At 41.2% G+C, this 20,681-nt stretch overlaps 1 protein-coding gene across 3 annotated transcripts in view; it reads right to left on the reverse strand.

The window, feature by feature from the left end:
• aff2 (AF4/FMR2 family, member 2) overlaps positions 1–20,681 on the reverse strand; it is a 526,072-nt gene that overhangs the window by 234,383 nt on the left and 271,008 nt on the right. The window lies entirely within an intron of this gene.

Genomic DNA, 20,681 nt, shown 5'->3' on the forward strand with positions numbered 1-20,681 from the left:
GCAGAATGCATTAACATTAAAATTTCCACCACCCCAAATAATCTACGCCTGCTTTCCAAATACTATCCATCACATTACAGTTTTATTATTTGTCTAATGACAATAGATAAGCTATCGATGGAGCTTTAGGCTTTGGCTAATAGCACATCAAGCAGCTCATTCACTGGGTGCCATCATTGGTTTCTGCAAGTCTAATATGATGTAATTTACATTCATTACAGTTTGCTGATGCTGCAATTTCTGTCCTAGTAAATCAGAGACAGACAATGCTCATGGATTCAAGAGGAAGGGATTATCTACTCCTCACCTACTGAGTTTCGTCTTTATTTAAGCAAAAAGGGAAAGAATAACGTAAGTAGGAACAGGAGTAGACCATTAAGTCCATTGACTCACATTCTCTTAGATGACATATCAGTAACATAACCACAGTGCCACCTAGGATGGTTGCTCTGTGATTCCATATGTTCATGGCTGAGTTTAGGATATGTCTCCACCCTGCTGTACATTCCCCACATCTTTGTTTCCCTCGTTTTCTGAAGTTGCTGCCTTGTGCCAAAGGGATGGTCTCCATTACTGTTTGTAGACTGACATTGCTACAATAGTTGCTCATGTGCGTGTTGTGTTGTAAATTATTGGTCATTCTCTAGATATAGGCATGACTGGTAAGGCCAGTATTCGTTACCCATCATCAGCTTAAGAATGTGGTGATTCAATGAAGGGGCTTGCTATGCCACTTTAGTAGATAGGTAAGTGTCAACCACAATAAATATTGAACTGGAGTCACATATGTGTTAAATAGGGCAAGTACAGCAGGTTCCCTCTCTGAACGACAACCGCTGGGTTTCTTTGCAAAGGTCTGACAGTGTCCTGGTTAAATTTATTGATGCTGGTGTGTACATAAATTTAGAAACATATTTCAAATTCTAGTGGTGGGATTAGAGACTCACACTTGCTTCGATGACTAGTTCAGTAACACAACCACAATGCCACCTCAGCTGGTTGTAAAATGTTAGCAGTCTGTTGAAATGCAACGAGACACAACAACCAACACATATGCACTCACTATCAAATGAGAATCACTGTCTCTCTCACAAAACACTCACTCTCTGACAAAGACATACACAGACACTCTCAAACATATATATAGTCAAACACACACACACTCAGAATAGATATACAGACACGCACATACTCAATCATATACAGACACGCTTACTCACACAAACACACTTACACACAGACTCATATGCACAAAGATGTGTGCAGATGTACACAAACATGCACAGACACATATTCTTTTATACACTCAAGGGCAAACAGATTAAAAAAACCCAGCTAAGACAAGGCTGAAATATTTCTATTCATCTTCAGCTGCAAGTGTCAAGTCGATGAGTCCTCTCCACCTCTTCAGGAGGTCCCCAGTATCACAGATGCCAGTCTTCTACAAATTCTATTCACTCCACATGATATCAAGAAATAGCTGAAGGCACTGGATACTGCAAAAAGCTATGAGCCACGACCATATTCTGACAATAGCGTTGAAAACTTGCGCTCCAGAATTCACAACATCATTAGCCAAGCTGTCCCAGTTCAGCTACAACACTGGCTTCTACTGACCATTTGTGGTGAAAATTGCCCAGGTATATCCCGTACACAAAATGCAACAACTCCGACCTGACCAATTACTGCTCTGTCAGCAAACTCTCAATCATCAGCAAAGTGGTCATCAACAGTACTGTCAAAAGAAAATAACCAGCTCATGGGTTCTGCAAGGGCCACTCAACTCCTGATCTTCTTACAGCCTTCATTCAGACATAGACATCAGAGCTGAACTCCAGAGCTGAGGTGAAAGTGACTTCCCTTGGCATCAAGAAAACAATTTACACCATTGTGGCATCGAGCAGGAGGAGCAATACTGGAGTCAGTGGGAAAACTTGCTGCTGGACGGGCTTTTATCTCAAGATGGTTGTGATTATTGGAAGTCAATTAGCTCACACCAAGGACATCAGCACATGAGCTCCTCAGGGTAGAATTGTAGCCCCAACCAACCATTGCTGCTTCATCAATGAAGCTGCTACATCAGTTCTCCACTACATAAGTGGAGACATTTACTGACAACACAGTTTCACTTGCGGCTCCACTTGTCCATCTGCAATGACACCTGCCCAACAGGTCAGCACAGTGGCTCAATGGTTAACACAGCTGCCTCGCAGCAGCAGGGACCCAGGTTCGATTCGAACCTCAGGCAACTGTCTGTGTGGTGTTTGCACATTCTCCCTATGTCTTCATGGGTTTCCTCTGGGAGATCCGGTTTCCTCCCACGTAGATGTGCAGATTAGGGTGGATTGGCCATGCTAAATTTCCTATAGTGTCCAAGGATATGAGGGTGGATTAGCCATAGGGGATGTAGCATTATGGGGATGGGCTGGGTCTGGGTAGGATGTTATTTGGAGGGTCAGTGTTTCTTGATGGGCTGAATGGCTTGCTTCCACACTGTAGGGAGTCCATGATCCTATGAACAGCTCGGCTTGGGCTAGGAAATAAACATTATCTCTTGATATTCAATGCAGTACCATCACGTAATCCCACACGACCAATATCCTGGGCATTATCTAAGAATTCTGCATTCAGTACTTCACCTCCTGACTTCCCAGAGCCTGTCCACCATCTACAAGACACAAGTCTGGAGTGTGGTGGAATATTCCCTATTTCCCCTGGATGGGTGCAGCTCCAAAAACACTGAAGAAGCTTGACATCATCCAGGACAAGCAGCCCGCTTGATTCACTACTCATCTACCACCTTCAGCATTCACCCTCTTCACCACTGATCCACTAAACTGGCAGCAGTTAACACCAGCTACAAGTTGCACTGTAGTAACTAACCAGCCCTCAAGTAGCTGTTTGTTCCACTTCCAGAACCCCTACCATCTTGAAGGACAAGGGCAGCAAATCATTGGAACTGTGTAGTTTCACACAGTTCCCTCACTGTGGCTGGGCCAACATTCTGCAACTCTCTTCCTTTGGGAGGTACCCCAATACCACAAAGGCTGCAGCAATTCAAGAAGGCAGCTCATTACCACCTCCTCAAGTACAACTGGAGAAAGGCAGTGAATGGTGGTCCAGTTAGCAGCACTCACATCCCATGAACAAGTTTTTTAAAAAAGTTGTAATTAGACAATAACTGGGAAGAACCCTAAACAATATTTTCTTTTTATCAAAGTGATATTCAAGTCAATTGCAATAATCTCTACCACGACATCATTGAGAGTGTCTATATTGGCACAGAGAGAAGGCCAAACATGGGACATCTTGATCTGTTGAAACAGAGCTGGGAGGAAGTTGTGTGTTGATATTTTTCAAAAATATTGTTGACACAAGGAATAAGGCAAACACAGTCGATATATACTGGATTTACTAAAGTGTTTCGGTACGATTTCATATTGTGATTGATGATGGCAAGAGAGTAGAAGACACAAGATTGAAAATATATTTTAAAAACTGAAGTAGGAACACACTGAAGGAAACTCTTCATGCTGAGAAAAGGTTACTTGCAATGTCCTGAAGGTCAATCCTGGGTTATTTTACCAGTTTGGAACTATGTACGTGAACTAGGAAGGCATAAACAAACACAACAAGCAAGTTCTCTGCGGTTACAAAAATATCAGGAAGTGGAAAAAACCCAAAAACAATGCAGTTAGATTCCAACAGTTTTCATCTCTTTGTTGACTGGGTCAGTATATAGCGACTATAGTTCAATGTGGACAAATAATTGGCCAGGGTGTGAAAGGACCCAGGAGGGAAGACATACTAAAAAAAAATCAAGAGATAAACATCTGGATCATACGTTTAAAGTAATATTCCATGTGCCCAAATTTCTTGGTCCATTCTTAATCATGTAAAACCAAGGCAACAATATCACACAAAGACCTTGCTTTGCTCAGGTGCTTTTTAAGACTAGGTTGAATGAAAAAGAACAATTTTAAACCAGAGATTTCCAAAGTATGGTTGCATGTTTTGAAAGTTAGGAATTTAATACCTATTGTGAAGCCTGTTTGTGTAGCTGTTGGTTTCACCAATATACAGATGAGCTGCAGCTGAGGGGTTGTTTGTAAGTGACGCTGCTTTTGGATGAGGGTTCAATCACAGATGACAAAGGTCTTTTGCCTGCCAACAACGTGATTGGTTGTCAGTTTGCTGAGAAGCTCAGACTGTGAGCAAGACGGAATGTAGCTCATCAGACCAGAAGAGAAACCAGCACAAAGCCCCCTCTCTTTCAGTTCTCTGCAGTAAACCACTTTAATCCTAAAGAAAACCAGACTATCTATCCTCTGCAGATTCGGCAAGCTGTGACTTTGAAGTGGATAGGCTGGAGACATTTCATAAGTGAACCAGCTACCCTGTGCCTGTTACAAACCAGTGAAAACATTCAGAAAAAGGAATGTTCAACAGAAACACATGGATCGCCAATCCAATAGAGCTTGTGAACAAAATCTAAGGAACTGCGTTCCATTTTTTTCTTCTGCCAAGGTGTTTTGTGTGTGTGTGTGTGCGCATGGGGGGGGGGCAGAGAGAGTGTGTGTGTGTGTGTGCACGTGTGTGCATATGGAGGGGGGAGAGAGAGGGAGACAGTGTGTCTCTGTGTCTCTGTGTGTGTATCTGTGTCTGTGTGTAAGGACAAGTTTAAAAGGGCTTTAGATTTTTAATTTGCAGAGTTTGCTTAATTTAGTTTATTTTTTTCCCTACAGCTAGAATCTAATGACCTGTAATAAATAGTGATTTCTTGTTAAGTACTGAAAGATAGCGCATGCTTTCTATCGACCTAGGGTCTACAATTCAAGAATTTTGCATGTTACTTCGAAAGGCAACTTTAGTGATAATTCCAAGAGTAACGGGCTTGATTTCCAGTGCACAACCCCTGTGAGTTATGACAATATACATTCACAAAGCTAGACCTAAAAACAAAAAGACTTATAGAACCTTTCATGACCTTAGGACGTCTCAAATTGCTATTAAGCCAGGAAAGTAATTGTGATTCACATTCACCCTCAGAACACAGGGAACCCATAGCTGTTTTGAGTATGTGATAGTGATGTCGGTTAAGGAATGAATATTGACTACAGCACTGGCAATAACTCCCCAGTTCTTTTTTGAATAGGTTTTCTTATATTCACTTGGAAAGACCGATGGGGTCATTGTTTAACTACTCATCCGAAAGATGAGATAACTGTATGGAAGCTAAGCACTTCAGCTTTCCAGCATTGAGAAAAGCGAAGGCACCTCTTAACAAATCAACCAAATGATGTAAGCATAGAGAGATTGCTGAACAACCGGGTCTTGAGATTCATAAGTCATCAGGAGTCTCCAGAGCTCACATTGAGAGAAATGCTAATTTTTTGTACAGCTACAAAGGTCAAAGTGAGGTCATAGCCTTTGTGATATTCTCAGGTTTCTGGAAATATTTGCACTCAGGCGTAGACTGTAGATATAGGAGTTGGGATGGTGGGGGGGTTGGGAGGGGTGTGGTTGTGGTGGTGTGGTGGGGAAATTAAAAACTCTCCACTGGATGGAGTCATACTGGGAACAATGGAAAATTATTGATTGTTGAAGATCACTCACTTCATGCCCAGGGCATCCCCACAGGAGTTCCTCAGGGTAGTGCCCCAGGCCCAACCATTGTCAGCTGCTTCATTCATGACCAACCCTCCATCATAAGGTCATAAGCGGAGTAATTACATAATACGAGGTATCATTAACTGCTCCTTAGATGGTGAAGCAGCTGATATTCATGTGCAGCCAGGCTTGGTCACCATTCAGATTTCGGCTTAGAGGAGGCATGTAACATTCACGCCATACAAGTGCCAGACAATTACCACATTCAATGATGATGTGGAGGTGCCGGTGTTGGACTGGGGTGGACAAAGTCAAAATTCACATGACACCAGGTTATACTCCAATAGGTTTATTTGAAAATTTCCAAATTCGACCAAAACCTGGTGGCATGTGAATTCTGACCATATTCAATTAAAGAGAATCTAATCACCTACCCTTAGCATTGCCATTGTTAAACCCCTCACTGTCAACACCCTGGGCATAACTATTGACAGAAAATGAATTGGCCCAACCGCAGAAATTAGGCAAACAGAATAGGTCACAGACAAGGAATACTACAATGAGTAACTCACCTTCTGACTCCCATCTACCTGGCACAAGTCAGGAATGTGATTGAACAATTTCCACTTGTCCAAAAACACTCAAGATGCTTAACACCATCTCATTGGCACCTCATCCAATATTGTATTAATGTGGTTGACTCTTACCTGCCTTCTGGGCAATTAGGGATAGGCAATAAACTCCCTCAGCCCATGAATGTATGACAAAAAAAAATCTTTTGTAGTGCAGCAATTCACCAAGTTACCCCCAGGAAGACATGTCAAACCTGCAACCTGTACCATCAAGAATACATGTCAAACCTGCAACCTGTACCATCTAGAAGAGCAAAGGCAGTAGATTGGACAACCACCACCAACAAATTGTCCTCCAAGCTACCCACCATCCTGACTTGGAATTATATCATCTTTCCTTCATTGTCACTGGGTCAAAATCCTGGAACATCCTCTCTGGCAGTATTGTGAGTGCCCCTACATTAAATGGACTACAGCCATTAAAGAAAGAATATCACCATCACATTTCCGCTGCAATCAGAAATACCGAACAGATCCTGGCCCAGTAGCATGTTACAGCCCATGAAAGAATAACAATAAATCTATAATTAGGCAACAGTTTTCCAAAATTATCCAGTAAAGTAAGGGCTAGAGGTTAATGTCTCATAAGTCAAATGTTGCCCTCATTGCATTGTGGCGAAGCATCTCGTCTACAGACCATATACTGCAGTCAACACCTGTTCAGTGACGATCCTTTTGAGCTCTGTGACATACATACTCAGCAAATTATATGTAATCTGTCCTTTGTATGAGTAAGAGAGCGTAATAAAAAAAAGATAGATGAAAGTTTAATGCATGCAATTTTATGATAATATCAATAGTGGCCTGAGGAATCAGCCATGTCATGTTTTCCCATTTCGAGGACCAGTTAGGTTAAGGAATTTCAGTTTTTGATGATCACTGAAACTCAATAAGTTACCAGAGATACTGAGGTCAGTTCCTATCATGTGACTGTTAAGAATCAGGTGATGTGATGCATGTAATCATAATGGAATAGTGAATAATTCACTTCCAGTTGTCCAGATTCATTCTAGTCAATGCATCAAGTAACACCATTGCTTTCACGTGTATAAAGCTACGGACTACAGCCAGATACAAAGGTCACAACACATACTCTTGCTTTCCCTGACAAGGTAAAATGTAGTGAAGAAAGTGAGCATAAGAACAGGAGTAGACCATTCAGTCCCTCGAGCCCGTTCTACCATTCAATGAGATCAAGGCGGATCTGTAGCCTAACTCCACATGCCTGCCTTTGGCCCTTATTCCTGATTACCTTTGCTTAACCAAAACTATCTACCTTAGATTTAAAATTAAAACTGTGTCATGTTAAGGTTGTAAAGGACATCGGTGAGGCCTCTTCTGGAGTATTGTGTACAGTTCTGATCCCCCTGTTATAGGAAGGATATGATTAAGTTGGAGAGGGTTCAGAAAAGATTTACCAGGATGTTGCGGGGAATAGAAGGTTTGAGTTATAAATATAGACTGGACAGGCTGGAATTATTTTCTGCTGGAGCATAGGAGGTTGAGGTCTGACCTTATAGAGATTTATACAATCATGAGGGACAATAAGTAAGGTGAAAAGCAAGGGTCATTTCCCGAGGTTAGGAGAATTCAAGACCGGGGCATATTTTTAAAGTGAGAGAAGAAAGATTTCGAAACGACATGAGGGGTAATTTTTTTCACACACGGAGTGATTCATGCATGGAATGAACTTCCAGAGGAAGTGGTGAGTGCAGGTAAAGTTACAGTGTTGAAAAGATATTCGGAGAGAAGCATGAATAGGAAAGGTTTGGAGTGATATGGGTCAAGTGCAGGCACACAGGACTACCTTGGTTTGGGAACATGGTCAGCACGGACTAGTCGGACCAAAGGATCTGTTTCCATGCTGTACAACTCTATGATTCTGGGGTTTAGATCAGAGTGGTGCTGGAAAAGCACAGCAGGTCAGGCAGCATCTGACGTGCTATCTAATGCCATTTATGGAAGAGAGTTCCAAACATCTACCACCCTTTGTACGTGAAGTGCTTCCTAGCATCTCCCCTGAAAGGTCTGGCCCTAATTCTCAGACTATGCTCCCTAGTTCTGGAATCAACCACCAGTGGGGATTATCTCCATCGACTCTGTTTTTTCCTGTTGATAGCTTGAAGACTTTGATCAGATCACCGCTTAACCTTCTAAATTCTAGAGAACATGCTTTCAGAGAAAACCATTTCTCACTACATCATTCAGGGGTGATGACTAGAAGCAATTGTCTACACAAGGCATAGCATTACTTCTGGAACTCTCCTCTTCCTCTGAAAATGTTGTCAAGGCCAAGGGTGGATTGAAACCTCTAGCTTCTGTGTGAACTGACTGTCACAAGATTTAGGGAGCATAGGTGGGAGATTGGAGTTGAACAAAGGCTGGTTGCGAATTCATTAAATGGGAGAGTTTCAATGGCAAGAGAGAGACTGTAGAATCCTGTACAGAGAGCCTTGAAAATGATGAATACGCAGGGCCGTTAGGAAAGAAGATTGGAGAGACTGATGATGGCGCGGTCACCAATTCAATGATTCCAGGAAACTGAAAACATCAGCTGAGTTTTCTTTAAAGTGTGGGGAAGTGAAGTGGAGGGGTGTGAACCTTGGCAATTCTCTACCCCATGGGGCTATGGAAGCTCAGTCTTTGATTTTTTTAAAAAGTAGAGATAGATTTATGCGTACTGGTGGGGTACAGGGTTGAGAATTTAGGATTTTAGAATTTGGTTCATTGTCACATGTACTCACATGAGTGCAGTGAAAAGTTTACAAAGTTGCCACTTACTGTGCCACCTAGGTACAGGATCTTAGGAATAGATTAGAAAAATAAAGAAATAAAGCACTCAGCATTACAGTTCATCAAGCAAGCTGTACCAGGTCAAGCATGGAGAACCATTGCTGCCAATGACCCGGGTCCCCACTGTGGGCCTTCCACAGACCCACTCCAAGCTCCACCGCAGCCAATAGCCCACAGAGTTCCCCATTAAAAGGCACTGAAAGGTTCAATCAGCCATGATCACATTGGATGTTGAGGCGAACATGATGGGCTGAATGGCTTCCTCCTGTCCCTTTGAAAGACGTTGTGACTTTCCTGGTCCTGAAATAGTCCCCACAAGGTGCCCCAGATGGAGATCGTATCCCTTAGCAATAAAGGGAGGTATATAGGGCTCACAAGGATAGAGGACCACACTTTAAGACCTTGCAGCTCAAGAGGAAAAGTAATCTGTAGTGGAGGATAAATGACTGAGGGGACGTGTCAATATGGTGGTGATTTTCATCAACTGGACCACCACTGTCGAGACAGGAAGAGAGTAGTCAAGAGTATCTCAGTAGGATGGCCATTGGCTGTACCCATCCCTCGGCCAGAAGGGCTTGGAGGCTGGTTCTGAGTCCACAGCTCAGACTGGCCATTGGGCCGGAGCAAAACTGGCCACTGGGTTGGGAAAATGGAAACTCGAGTCTGTTTCATTTAACTGCAGCCAAGAAGATTCTTAATGGTCTTTAGTGGGGCAGATAGGCTGCCACCAAATGTGCCTCAGCAAAAATGGCCAAGTTGGCAAGGTGACAGGGTTAAGGCTACACCAAAAAAAAAGCATCTAGAAATCCCAAATTCTGAAGGGAGATTAGTACCTTTATATAGCACCTTTCGTATCCTCAGAATGTCCCAAAATGCTCTGTGGCCAATGAATAATGTTCGAAGTGTATTCACCATTGTGCTGTGAGGAGATCACCTCAAAGTCAACATGACAATGTTTTCAATTGAGATTCTGAGAAACATTTTGGACACCACTCCTCCCCAACCCTCTTCTCTCTGATCACCCAAGAAGACTGACAGGACCTCGGTTAACATCCTGTCGGAAAGATGGTACCACCATAACACCACACTCTTGTGGCACTGTACTGTTAGGATAGTCAACCAATATTAGGGTACTCATCTAGAATGAGACATAAACCCACCAATCCATTGATTCAAAAGAAAGTGTATTACTAACTGAGCTACGTCTATCATGAAGAACATTCCCTAGTTTGATTGCATTTCAAGTATACCACTTAACAAGCTTATAGAGAGTGCCAATACTCTTTTCTAATGCTTTGTGTTTATTGCTGATCAGCAAATTACCTCAGATTACATTTCTTTTATGGATACGCATAAATACACATTTGAGGTTAATGTAGTGTTCTACCTGACAACTGATTGTGATCTCCAAGTCAAAGCCAATTCCTGTCAAAACCAGACCACAATCAGGATTTAAGATTGTCCGGCTCAACACACCAAAGAGTTTGTCGATTTAAGCTCTTGCAATAAATAGACACATAACATTTTCTAATAACCATCAATATGTGATATGCTAAGAGGAGGACTAAATATTCTCCAGAACATGGGGTAGCACGGTGACTCAGTGGTTAGCACAGTGACAGGGACCCAGGTTAAATTCCACCATTGGGTGACTGTCTATGTCGAGTTTGCACATTCTCCCTGTGTCTGCGTGGGGTTCCTTTGGGTGCTCCTGTTTCCTCCCACAGTCCAAAATGTGCAGGTTAGGTGGACTGGCCAAGCTAAATTGCCCATACTGTCCAGGAATGTACAGGGTAGGTGGATTAGCCATGGGAAATGCAGGGTTACAGGGGATGGGGGTGGGTCTGGGTGGGATGCACTTTGGAGGGTCAGTGTGGACTCGAATGGCCTGCTTTCACACTGTCGGGATTCTATGATCAATTAGTGTGGTTGTAGAATCCCTCTGTAGGGATGATATTTTACCAGCTTGGATAAAAAAAAAAATCTTATGATGTTAAAAGAAACAACAAAATGCCACAAATGCCTGGCATTGTAACTATTACTGGTTTGGATTGGGTTTTCACCTTTGCTTCCATATTGCTCTTGATACTCAACAGCTCCCATTTAAGCCCTGATCATACTGTCCACAAAGAAGTCATTCTGATAGAGACTCAAAAGTGTTTATTTTAGATTACACTAAGTGCTTTCTTTCTCCACAAAGTAAAAATCAATTTAAGTTTGAATGAACTCAATTATAGAATCCCTCGGTTGCTGTGAAACAGATTGTGTTTGGGACTTGGATTCAGTACTGTTTGCAGCATTGTATAGAAATTCTACTCAAAATTTTCAGGGGTGATAATGCTCAAGTACTGCACATTGTCAAGATTACCCATTAAATAACAAGATCAGCTGGTCTACTGACTTTCATGGAATTGTTGTGCATTTAAACCAGGGGCTGCAACAACAGAAAATCTCTTTCATTAATAAATTGCAAGGTTTGGATGTTAAACATCAACTTCACTCAGCCACTGTGTTCAAACCTCCTCAATATTACAAGGCAACCCTCACCGTTTGTTAATAAGCTGTTTTTCTTTCTTATCCTGATTCATAAGCTCTGAACAAAACCACGAATCCTTACAATTATCTAGAATCTTTACAATAGCAATATTTCACAAGGCATTTCACACAGGCAATTATCAGATTAAAATTTGACACTGAATCACATTCTGTGAACAAATTATAAAAAACAGTTTTGTTTGGAGTCACATGTAGGCAGATCAGCAAGGATGGAAGATTTCCTTCTCTCATTAACCAGAAGGGCTTTTACAGGCACTGTTACTGGAACTGGCTTTATCACAGAATAACAGAATTGTTACAGTAATGAAGAAGGCTATTCTTCCCATCATGTCTTCACCAACTCTCTGAATGAGCATTATAACTTAGTATGGTATAGTATATTCTAGATTTTATAAACAATCTCTAAGGTTGACTTGATTTGATTTATTCTTGTCACATGTATCGAGATACAGTGAAAAGTTTTGTTTTGGATGCGTTACAGACAGATCATACCATGCATTAGGATAATAGAACAGAGCGAAGATTATTATGGCTGCAAAGAAGGCACACAAAGAGTGAGATTGACATTAAATTTAAAATTTGAAAGATCCATTCAGAAGTCTAATAACTACGGGGAAGAGGCTACACGTGTATAAAAACTTCTAATTCTTCTGCCCAAGAGAAGAGAATGGAAGACAGTATACCCGGAGAGGGAGAGGTCCTTCATTATGTTGGTTGCTTTCTCGAGGGAGCAGGAAGTATAGATGGGGTCAATGGATGGAAGGCTGGCCTACTGGGCTGTATTCACAATCCCTTGCAGTCCTGTGAAGAGCCAAACCCTGCTGTGCTGCATCCAGATAGGATGCTTTCTATGATGCATCAATGAAAATTGGTAAGCACAAACTGAGATGAGCCAATAACTTAAAAATTGCCTATGGTTCAACGGTGGCACACTCTTATCTATGATTCAGGAACATTCCAGTGACTCGAGTATATAATTTAGGCTGATACTGAAGGAGTGCTGCCCTTCTGGAAATACTGTATTTTCCAATTCAATATTAAACCAAGGAGCTGTATGCACTCTCAGGTGAACATGAAAGATTCCAGCCTGCTATTTTGTAGCAGAGATTTTCTTTATTTCACTTGCCAAGCTTCTTCCTTCAATGATCAAAATAAATTTTCGAATCATTACATCACAACTGCTTGTGGAAGCTGATTGTAGGTATAATGACTGTTCCGTTTCCTACACTACAGCAGTAGCTTAGAAATCAAAAACACTTGATTGACTTTATGCTGTTTTTACATGTCTCAAAACTGTGAACGTTGCTGTAGCAATGATTGTCTTTCTTTCCCAATAAAACTCAAGATATTATTAGTTGGTAGAGGGTCACTGTTGTACTTCTGCAGAGTAATTTTCACCATTCTTTACCATTTCCATTCTACATGCTCTTGTCTATTAGCTTGAAAATCTTGAATAAAGAACATTTGCTCACTGCAATGATAGACAAAAGTTCAAATCACTCCATGGAGCAAGTTTAATCTGTTTCTCTGCCATCTACCAGCCTTCAGCAGCTGAGCTGAAGCACCTATGCTTGACTGATAGTCTTGACTTCATAATCCTGTGGACACTATCATCAATGGTTCAACATATTTGAAGCCTTTAAAGAACTTCATCTGCTGTGCTCACTGTCAGGCCAAGTGAACTTGTAGAAGCAAGCCGAACATCAGATCTGCAAAACTTTCATAATGTGCCATGCCTGACAGGAAAACTGGGGTGATTCCAATTGTTTCACAATGGTCATTGCATGGGCTTAAATTAGAGGAAATCATTACGAGAAAACATTACTGAGCTAAGTCAGGAGGTAATATTGTTCTTTTGATTTTTGACTTTCCAACCTAGCAGAGGCAGAAGTGAAAATCTATACCTTTTGGTATTTCAGGGTCATTTAAAATGAACAGGAGCCTGAGTGGACTCCATGTGTGTTAGGCATCATGCATATCTGGCAGTGCTATGGTGAAACTGGTTTCCAAAAGCTTAACGCATTTATATGATATTCTCTGTCAAAAATTTCATTAGAGGGGTTAGTTTGCTTTAAATAGACATGTCAACACCTCTTAAACTGACGGAGAAATATCACATTAAATGTTTATCCACCAATATCGCTATTTGTAATTTCTAGTCTACCATTCTCCTCTGACTTATAAAGACTCAAAATGAACATTACTAAAGCCCTCTGCTGACATGAACCATCACCTGGGAAATTAAAACTGTGCAGCTCAAATGAATCAGTCTTGACTCAGTGGGCAGTTCAGAAGGTTACGGGCTCAAATCCTCCCTGGAGGTTTAAATACCCAATCTCTGCTGTACACATCCACTACAGGTCTGAGAGAGTGTTATTGTTGGGGGAAACTGTTGTTCCTGCTTGTGGGAGCTTGCTGTATATGTATTATCTATAATGCTTGCAATGTTTTAACACTGCAAAAATATTGTGTTGTTTAGAATCGCATTAGAAAGCCTTGAGATGAAGAGAAAGGTTCTTTGGTCATTTAAGTTCTTTCCATTAATCATTCACAATATCCCATATTGTGCTCCCAGGAAAGGTCAACTGAAGACTGAACCTTACAGAGCATGCCACACCAGACTCCTTTTCTGGTTTACAGCTCCTAAATATCATACAAGAGCTCAACCAATTTCACACATACTTTCCTCGACACTTGTGACAGTATTATTGTTCAAAAGGTAGACTGCAATTAGCTGTAACCTGTACGCATATATCCAATTTAGCAAAGTATAAATGCATAATGTCTTGTTCTCACAACAGCTCCCAGAGTCACCTGGCCTGGTTGTACAAAGGGCCCACAGCAGAATCAGTGACAAACACATGTCTTCATCTACATATGTTAGCTTTGTCAAAAGAAAAAAAAAATATTTCTTTTACAGATGTCCATGCCCTCATCCTTCTTCTTCTCTGGTATCCTCTACAAGTCTGCAGCCCTCTGAGGTCTCTCTGTGTTTCTCCAATTCTGGCATCTTGGACATGCCCAAGTTTAAATGCACCATCAGTGGTGGAAGAGCCTTCAACTATCTGGAACCAAGCTCTGAAATTTGCTTCCCAAAACTCTATCCCAAGCAAGCTTTCTTTCTTCTTGTAAGACACTCCTCAAAATTGATCAAGGGGAACCATATTAGCTCAGCTGTCCTAATATCTGGTTCTATAACTTGGAATCACATTTTGTTTGGTGAGGAGCATTTTGACATTTCAGCACATCAAAGTGCGATACAAATGGAATCTTGTCATAGAGCAGGCAGAGGGAGTGAGGCAATGGACTAATGGTACTATCACTGGACTGTTACTCCAGAGACCCAGGTAATGTTCTGGGGACCGGAGTTCAAATCGTGCTACAATAGATGCTGGAATTTGAATTCAGTATAACTTTGAAATTAAGAGTCTGATGATGACCATGAATCCATTGTCAGGAAAAACCCACTAATGTCCTTTAGGGAGGGAAATTGCCATCGTTACCTGATCTGGCCTGCATGTGACTGGAGACCCATGTGGTTGAATCTTAGCTGGGCCATAAATGCTGGCCTACCATTATCTTGTGAATGAAATTTTTTAAAAGAGATAAACAGCATTGAGGATAAAGACCAGCTATGCCCTGGTTGAATAGCAGAACTGGTTCAGGGGCATATCCAACAAACCTCTCCTCTGCCCTATTCTTAACCCTATTAAGTGCAAGTTAATGTTGCAATGCAGGCTTTGAGATTGAATCGGTTTGTGCTCAGTTTATGACACATTCTGCAAACAGAATAATAACATTGCTGGTAAGCAATATTAAAAGATGTAAGACCATAAGACATAGGAGCAGAAATTAGACCATTCAGCCCAATGAGTCTGCTCCACCATTCAATCATGGCTGATAAGTTTCTCAACCCCATTCTCCCACTTTCTCCCTGTAACCTTTGATCCCCTTGATACTCAAGAACATATTTATGTTAAATGCACTCAATGACCTGGCCTCCACAGCCTTCTGTGGAAATGAATTCCACAGATTCACCACTCTCTGGCTGAAGACGTTTCTCCTTATCTCCGGTCTAAAAATTCTTCCCTTTACTCTAAGGTTATGCCCTCAGGTCTTAGTGTCTCCTCCCAATGGAAACATCTTCCCAATCTCTACTCTGTCCAGGCCATTCAGTATTCTGTATGTTTCAAGTAGGTTTCCCCCTCGTCCTTCTAAACCCCATCGAGTATAAACCCAGAGTTCTCAAATGTTCCTCAGGTATTAAGCTTTTCATTCCGAGGACCATTCTCGTGAACCTCCTCTGAACACGCTCGTCATGTAAAATGTCGCTGTATGTCAAGATAGCCCCAATATCTCTCCACCTTCTTCAGATTTTGTGATATTCTCCTCACTTCCAGTCTTCTCGCTATACAGGATGGCACATGACTTGCAGGCCTCCACAGCCCTGTGCTTTTGGGCCATTTTTCAAATGTGAACAAGGTGAGGCCATTCCATTGTGATTAGGGTCAGTGTGGAGAGGCCATCTACTCTCAATTGATGCACAAACGCAGCCTCCCTTTCAGTTTTAACTGGCGCCTTAATGCTCTGTTTAGAAAATGATCAAAGTTTTTCCAAATATGTAGAATGGAGAGTGGGTTGGGAGTGAGAAACTAGAGAAGGCAGCTTATTAGTGTCAATAAAACAGCAAAAATTATATACCTCGAATACCAGAAGTTTACTGTATTATCGCGATCTCCAAGTAGTTAGTAAAGAATGCAAGTGAGAAGTTAGTTTTACTTTAAGGCAGAGTTGCATTATTACTTAAATGATTTATGCTGTAAATAAAGTATAAAAGTGATGTGTATACCCTCTGTGTTATGTTCTTATAATTTAGCATGTGTTTTACATTAATTATGTGGACCTCTTGTTCAACAGGAATTTTTGATCAACAAGTACATTTCCTGGTCCCATACGTACTGATTAATAAAAGATTTGCTGTAGTTACAATTCAATATGTTCAGGGGTAGGGAATACAGATGAGCCACCTCCATCCCTCGAAGCTAAGGAAATCATAAAGCTCGTTAAATTAAAGCAAAATACTGTGGGTGCTGGAAATCTAAAACAAAAGCAGAGAATGCTGGTGAAACTCAGTAGGCCTAGCAGCATCTGTGGAGAGAGAAACAGAGTTACCTTTACAAATCCAACACAACTCTTCTTCAGAACTGGGCTCATTACATTAACTCTGTTTTTCTCTCTCTGTAGATGCTGCCAGACCTGGTGAGTTTCTCCAGTATTCTCTGAGCTTGAATGAGGCTAGTCAAATCAGCATGTCCCCATCCTTGCTTTGACAGCTCAGGAATTGAACATATGGAAGCACATTATTAAAAATCTCATATTGGGCAAGTACCTTTGCACAAACCTGTTATCATGATTGCAGTTTTCTTCCAACTGCTTTATTGCAGATTTCTACAATCGATCTTCTCCACTCAATTCTGCTATGTCAACATCACAATGTAGTTGCAGCCACAAACCACAAGGTGACACTAACAAGCCACCTTCTCGCCTTTCCGTTCCAACCCACCCTCCATTCGACATATTTGGAAAAGCGTTGATGGTTTTCCAAAGAGGGGACACAAGTCTATTTATCAGCAGATAATTACATTATTCATTGTGGAGCACAGGGTGAAGAGGAACGTGTGGATGGAATTTGACAGAGTTTAGCTCAAGTTAGATTCACATATTCTTGGCTATAATTTGCCCTCATTCAAGAGGTGATTTATACATAGTTAGACCAAGATGAGTATCAGCGTCATATTCAGCGAAGATAATTTGGAGTCGCTATTCGTAAGTCACACAATACTGATGCTTTTAGAGGTTAAATTCTATCATTCTGAGTCTGGAACCACAGTACCATTTGTAAAGAATGAGCTACTCTCTCTAGATTCCCTTGAAATTCATGACACCTTTGACCTCGGAGCAGTTCAGTTGTAAGGAAAAAAGGGAAGCTTTAATTCCTTTGAAATTGAAATGAAGGGACTCCTGAGCAAATATGGTCTTAGGCAAGACATTCTCATACAAGTGACCAGAATTGTGTTAGTCAACAAGGTTAGCAGTTGTTAACTGTACAGGGAAGGAGATAATTACTCGCAGCTTTAGACAGACTGACAACACACAGACTTTATAAACACTCATCACAGACAGGGCTTTGAAATCCTGTAAACTTCCTGTTCGCTGGAGGGTGGCAGTTTAATGTCTTATCTCCATGGAAACGAACTGCGCAGTTTTTAAGAAGAGAGAAGGCTGCTTTAATGATAAGGATGAGACGATCCATTTCCTACCTGCCTCTTAGACAGGAGAGTATTAAAATGAACTCAGAGCAGCACAGGCATTTGAGGAGGTACAACTGATATTTTCAAACATTAAGGAGAATATTGAGTGTTTCGTCAATATAAACAAAGCCTCAAGATTATGCTACAGCTTAAAAATTCTCTTTTGTGTCATTACCTTTATTTAAGAAATGCAAACGGATTGTCCTCGGAGGACATATTGAGGAGACTAGCCCTCCATTCTTTGGAGCTTTTAAGAATGAAAGGAGACCGAATTGAGAAAGACAAAATACTTGCAGGCCTCGACAGGGAAGATAACGGAATGGCACAGCCTTCATTAGAGTTGAAAAGGGGGACGCTGGAAAAGCACAGCAGGTCAGGCAGCATCTGAGGAGAATCGATGTCCATCAGGAAGGGCTTATCCCTGAAAAGTCGATTCTCCTGTTCCTTGGATGCTGCCTGACCTGCTGTGTTTTTCCAGCGCCACATTTTTCGACTGACTCTCCAGTATCTGTGGCCCTGACTTTGTCCTAATAGCCTTGGTTAGGCTGAACCACTTTCAGTATAAGAGACAGGCCACTGGGGACAGTGATGAGAAGAAATTTCATCACATGGAGTCTTGGGAATTCTCTCCCTTGTGAAGGCTCAATCCATGGGTATGCTCAGGACAGAGATCAATCAATTTCTAGACATTAAAGACATCAAGAGAAATGGGAATAGTGTGGGAAAGTGACATTGAAACAGAAGATCGGCCATGATCTTGGTGATTGTACACCCACCCCTCCTATTCTCATTGTTCTTAAGACAGGGTCAGTTGAGCTGGGCTTGCAAACAGCACTCCTCTGCATCACAAAAATTATACATTTTTAAAATCATCTGAACTCAGATAGATTTATTTTGTTTGGAGTTTGATTGCATTTTCATAGGATTACATGAACAAGATTCCTTTGGCATTACACTTTGGAATTTTCAATTCACTTCAGCTTCGTGTATCTTTCATCATTTGCCTCATCTGAATCGTTCGAATCCCACTCCAGACACTTGAGAGCAGAATTAGATTGGCCCCTTGAATGCATTGTCAAGAAAGCTTATTAACCAATGTCTGGCATATTCCCCTCATTCTCTCTCCCATCTCAGTAACTGCAATGAACAATTGCTGTTATGGCCTTACTGTGGTTTGTAAAAGAAGAATTTCTGAACCTATGAACTATTGTCAGGCTTGCCTCTTGCCTAGTGAGTCACAAGCTTGAAAGTTCAAATCTCACCCCAGAGATCTAAACAACAAATGTAGGCTGACACTGTCAGTACAGTACTGAGGGGAGTGTAGTTATGTCAAAAGTGCTGTCTTTTGGATGATTTGTTAAACTAAGGCCTTGTCTGATCTCCTGGCTGGATAGATCCTGTGGCATTAATTAAGAAAGATTAAGGTTGCTCTCCCTAGTGTCTTGACCAATATTTATCCCTGAACCAACAATCATAAAAACAGATGATCTCACTATGGATCTCATTATTGTTTCTTGGACCTTGCTGTGTTCAAATTAGCTGCTCCCTGTCACATTGTCACAGACTAAATTTCAAACGTTCTGCATTGGCTTTAGGCTTTAGAGCATCAGGAGGCTATGCAGAAGCAAAACTTCATTTGCTAAGTTTTACAGGAGTCTCCTAAAATGGATTATTTGATGATCTTATGGGTTGCTCGATCATTTGTTATCCTTCAAGAACTTTCTTTGAAAAACAGCCTCTTCTCTCCCCTGCCCGTTTTTGATCTTTAGACCTTTATTCCTGTTTGGTTTTAGCCCAGAAGTCAGAAGTAGATGCAATCAACTAAAATAATGCAAAGGGACAAATTCAAAAGATTAAAATGCAGCTCAGTTATACCCACAGTCACTTAAGGTTCTGTGGTCTTTTACACCAATGGTGTGGCAATACAATGGAAGCAGACCCTGTTACCAACTTCCACCTATTCCATAGGCATTTACCACATTGCTCCCAGACCTTTCGGTATGTAGTAATCCATTGTTACAGCAATCCACCATCAGTGATCTCCAACTTCAGTGATCAACAGTTAACTGCAGCCTCACCCAGGTCTGTTTCACACATGAATGCCAGAATTACTTTAAATGGCTTTAAACTCAGTTTAAATTACTTCAAATTCAGTCAATTGATCGGTCCTTGGTACGTGATACCTGTGACTAGTCAACTGTTTCCTCAGCTGCAGTAATTTCTTGAACACATTTTCGGTGTAAATTAGTTTAATTCCGTAATCTTGAGGCTCCACTGATCCTGTTCCCATCAATAACTGATTAGTTTTGATATCAAAGTATCTAATTCGTATGAAGGTTTATGATGAAGCTTACACAGATAAGCTTGAGCAGTAGCATGGGCCTAAATTCATTTAGCCATTGCAATGACTTTCCAGGGGCTTTTGAGTACATATTCCCAAAATGTGGCCCTGGGAGAAATTTTAAGTCATCATATCTATTATTTACATCGGTCCAAACTATAGCAGTTATGACTGCGGAAGTAAACCGCTGAATTAAAGGAATCAAATATTCCAGACTGAATGGGAATTCTTTTCAATGGACTCTACATATTATGTTATGAATCAGCTGCAACCCAAAACATTTCACAGTTTGCCACTGTCACTGCAACAACCTACTGCTGACCTTTGATGCATACAGAGCAGATTGAGTCATGGATATATCAAAAATAAAGGAACTGTTCGTGGATATTTCCTCTTCACCCATTTAGATTAGAGTCTCTGCAGTGTGGAAACAGGCCC

The sequence above is a fragment of the Chiloscyllium plagiosum genome, chromosome 15 (assembly GCF_004010195.1).
Source record: "Chiloscyllium plagiosum isolate BGI_BamShark_2017 chromosome 15, ASM401019v2, whole genome shotgun sequence".
Taxonomy (NCBI): Eukaryota; Metazoa; Chordata; class Chondrichthyes; order Orectolobiformes; family Hemiscylliidae; genus Chiloscyllium; species Chiloscyllium plagiosum.